Raw genomic sequence first — 4622 nt, forward strand, 5'->3', positions numbered from 1 at the left:
TCTTCTCTTTTTATACTCAGCTAGCACAGCGCAAATATAAAAAAAGAACCTTTGCCAGCTTTAGGCATGCGCAAAGCGAAATTTATGTAAAAGCAGCGCTGCGTTCAAAACAAACAAACACTGTACATTAGAGTGGCCTTTATGTTGTATGAAAAATTTCAAATGCATGAGTCCAAAAGTTTTCGCACAGAATAATGTGAGGTTGGAGATATAAATAAAACGTATAAATATGTAATTGGTTTAAAAGTTTTCAGGTGGCTCCTGGGGCTTCCGGGTTGAGCTTTTTCGACCAAAAATATCGAAATTACATCATTTCTTTTGATTTTGCATTTCTTTTTTTTAACTATGTACATATATGTACATTAGAAAAATTCTACATTACGTTATATTTAAAATGTACGTAAAACCACCTTTCCAGCAAGCTTTTGAAGTATTAAATCGGTTAGAAAAGCACAACACTGTTCAACTTTAAAAAGAGTAAAATTTAAAAAAACCAGTTTTCCCCAATAAACCGTGGGCTTGGTTAGCAATTCGAAAATGATTGGAAAACCAATATTTTTTCGAGTCTTACCTTCGATAACGAATGTGCCATATATTTGTATTCGATTCAAGAACTAAACCATTCTCCAGCAAAACGGCACCTTCGTTATCCAATGTATTTTCCCTTCGTTATGAATTCGAAATCCAGCCCATTATCGAATTGAAATTTTTTTGTGAGAGCCATTGTCTTCATGATAAAAATATAGTAAGGTAGAACCGCTGAGAGTGACTTTTAAAATTCCAAACAATTTAATATTTAAATTTACTCACAAACTCACACACACATTTTCATTTTCAATCTCAAGCAACAACAATTTCGAACAATTTAAATTTTTTATTTTCACTTTTATATGATTTTAAAATGTTGGCAAACTTCAAAAAAAAAATCATGGCCGACAAATTGAGAGAACGGTTCTACCTTGCTATGTTTTTATCATGATTGTCTTATATTTTCCTTTGAGAATGAGCTGGATTTCACTTTCTCTCTTTTTGCTATGGTTTAATTTTTTCGATCCCATTTCGAGTGTATTTCAAATTTACTCTGAACGTTGGAAAACCTGGGTTGGTTATGAGTTAGTTCTCAGTTCGATATGCATATTGGATATTGAAGGTAATTTGCGACGTTCGCCAAAATGTTTAAAGGGTCGTTTGCTCATGAGGCATTCATATGGCAACGTTCGTACTATGCGGTCGCTTAAACATTCGTTTGAAAGAATTTCTAAAGTTACTTTGTTTATCTAGTGCTAAGCAGTTCTAATTTGTGTAATTTATACTGGAAAAAGCTATTTGAAGCCAAGCCCCAATAAATTGTTGTGTTTTAGACATAAAGTGCGTGGATTAAAAATTAATATTCTTGTCATTCCTTGTGCATATTTGCCTCTTTTGGTGCATTATTGTTATTTTGAGTGAGAGGGCATTTTCCCATCTTCCGCGATTTATCATAAATTTTGCTTATCATCGATCAAATAATTTTCCTGCAAACAGCTGATTTTGGCTTGCTTTTATGCTTTTAAGCTTTTTGGCTCAGTGGCTTTAAAACTGTTAAGTACGTTTTCTAACCATTGAACTTACAATACCTAGACTTCTGAGTCTCTCAAACACTCATCTTTGCTACTATCGTACTAAATGCGTACACTGTGAGTTTTTCTTGTACATACAAATTGTGACTACTTCGCGCTGCAATGTATTCATCCTGCTGTTTTGAAAAATGTAACATTAAAAACGACTTAGAGCGTTGCGTTGCGTGTTGGTTGTGTGATGACTTAGCTCACGTAAAATGGGCTGGTCTCAATGGTAGGGTGGCCGATATCAGAACCGATAACAAAGGTGTTCGTTGGTCTTGCCCCAAGTGCAGATCAACCGAAGTTGAGCTTTGTAAAATGTTTAGGAGCGCCAGAAGTGGCTTCCAGGAGTTGGGTAAGGAGTTAAAACTTCTAAACGAAAAGTTTAAGCGATATGAAGATGCATTTAAAGACTTTAAGTGCATTTAATCTTCATCCTCTCCATCACCCAAGCTTAAACAAGCTTCAAAAAAGCGGAAGCATGGAGGAGACAGCATTGTTCCTAATCCCATTGCTTTAGACATTGAAACTACGCCAATTGATTCTTTGCCTACTCCCGGCTTAAATAAGGAATTAATAAGTTTTAATTCTCCGTGTGTTGAGTTATCTCAAGCTGCATCTTCCTCAGGTGTCACTACAAGGGCTGCAGCAAAAACGACAGCTGTGTCTGAACCTACATCTCAAAGTGGACCTTCTCCGTTACCGAAAGAATTAATCGTTTTTCCTGCGAATAAATCTGTGTTTGTTTCGCGCTTTTCTAGTGAAACGTCGGTAGAAGATGATAAGTCTTATATAACATCACGGCTTAATCCCTGGCACATACCTATTAGAAAATTAAATTTTTCATACGAAAGAAGCATATCTTCCTTCAAAATTGATATTTCCGCCGACCATTTTCAAAACATTGTTGATGGTTCATTCTGTTCCAATGGTGCTTTAGTTCATGAGTTTGAGTTTAAACCTCGAGCTCGGAATGAAAATACCGTTCAAATTCCCTCCTCAGGATCAAAAAACTTATAAGTAATTTTTTCTTCAATATTTATTACCAAAATGTTAGAGGTCTAAATACAAAATTAACTGAGCTGTACTTAAAGTCTTTTGATTTAAATTATGAAATATTGATTTTTACTGAAACTTGGCTAAAACCGAATGAGTTTAATAGTGAAATATTGTGTAGTAAGTATGAAATATTTAGAAATGATCGCTTAGATAGAAAAGGCGAGGGTGTTTTAATAGCTGTTCAGACCGACTTTTCCTCTGAAAAAGTTGTGTTCACTGGTTTAGATGATGTTGAATTCCTCTGTGTTAGAATACGGTGCCCCTCAAGTAGTGTTTTTCTTGTTGCAATTTATATTCCACCAAACTCTAACCCTTCGGTTTACTTCAAACATTCTTCATCCCTCCGATTCGATTGTTGTGTTGGGTGATTTCAATCTAGCGTGTGTTTCCTGGGATTCGGTGGATGGAATTCTGGTGCCAAATTCTTCTCGGGATGTACTTATGTCAGATTAATTCAGTTATCAAAAACTTAGGAAAATGTCTTGATTTAGCGTTTATTGATGATACTGCTAAATGCACTATAATACGCGGCGATCCTTTAGTTATACCTATAGACTCTTATCACCTACCACTTGAGTTGTCCTTGGCACCATCCTACGATTCATGTTATTGTCCTGAAACTAGAAAGCCGAAAGGTCGGCGATATTTCAAATACGCTAACTACGACAAGCTTAAAATAGCTATATCTGAAATAATCTGGCCTGAGTACGATGGGGATGTTGAGAACAGTGCCTTACACTTTAGTAAAATCTTGAATAATATATTCAGTAAACTCATTCCTCTTGTTAAAGAAAATACCGGACCTCGTAACTCGTTGTGGTTTAACTCTGAGCTAAAGCATTTAAAAAATCAGAAAACTAAATCATTTAAACTTTATGAAAATCAGGCCTGTCTTCTCATTACGCCGCGTACTCCATCCTTCGTCATAAATACAATGCCTTAAACAGAAAATGTTACAGGAATTACATTAATAAACTCGCATTAACATCGTTTCTAATCCTGAGTCATTTTATCATTTTGTTAACTCAAAACGTAAAATAAATGGGTTTCCCTCAACAATGATATTAGATGATCTTATTTCTAGTGATGATGATATGATTGCTGATGTGTTTGCAAATTATTTTGAATCGAACTGTTAAAGCTTTGTGAACTGTAGTTTTTGGTATTCCCGTCCGTCTTTCCATCATTCTCACTGAAGTCGATGGACCTAGTTCCACTTCCTCTAACACAGCTTCAACATCTACCGTTGCAGGACGTCCTGTTTCGCCGCCACGCCTTCCAGGTATGCGACCTTAAAAAAGTGAAAAATGATAGTTAACAAGCAAGCAAACAAGAAAGGTGTAAAAATCACTTACCTTAATATATTTCTCTATGGGTCCGGGCGAATACTTCACGACCCGGATGCCGACGATTGGGGTATCGCTCTGCTTAGATTCTGTGAGCAGCTCTGGCATTACAGCAAGCCTCACCGTAAATTAGGTGAATATCCGCATATTCATACTGCGTGTTCTCTTAAGTATTAATACTATGAATAACACAATGTTCGAATGGTCCAATTTCACAAAATCCACTTTCACTAATTCCGGTAAGTAATATAAAATAATGTCAGGAGCAGGTAATAATGTAACTTTGTACTATTTAAGTAGTATAGTTATGCTAGCAGCGCTGCTGCACCGGTTCCAGAACCGGCATAAGGTTCGCTGTTGCTCCGGGGCAGAATCGCTATATGGTTTGCTGCTGCTCCGCCGCAAGCTTTGCTGCTCCGCCAAAAGATGTCGCCGATCGTAATCCAAGTTCAGAACTCAGATAAAAGCCGCAAGATGTCGCTGGTGACAAATCTGACTCCGGAACCGGAACCGATCGCAGGGTGTTCCGCTGATGGAAATCCAAGAAATCCGATACAAGGTGGTTTATATGTCGACAAAATTGGTAACGTGTATTGGTATGCATATATACATACGT

The sequence above is a fragment of the Rhagoletis zephyria genome, unplaced genomic scaffold, assembly GCF_001687245.7.
Source record: "Rhagoletis zephyria isolate East Lansing unplaced genomic scaffold, Rhagoletis_zephyria_1.1 Rzeph_scaffold_03504, whole genome shotgun sequence".
In the NCBI taxonomy this organism is placed as follows: domain Eukaryota; kingdom Metazoa; phylum Arthropoda; class Insecta; order Diptera; family Tephritidae; genus Rhagoletis; species Rhagoletis zephyria.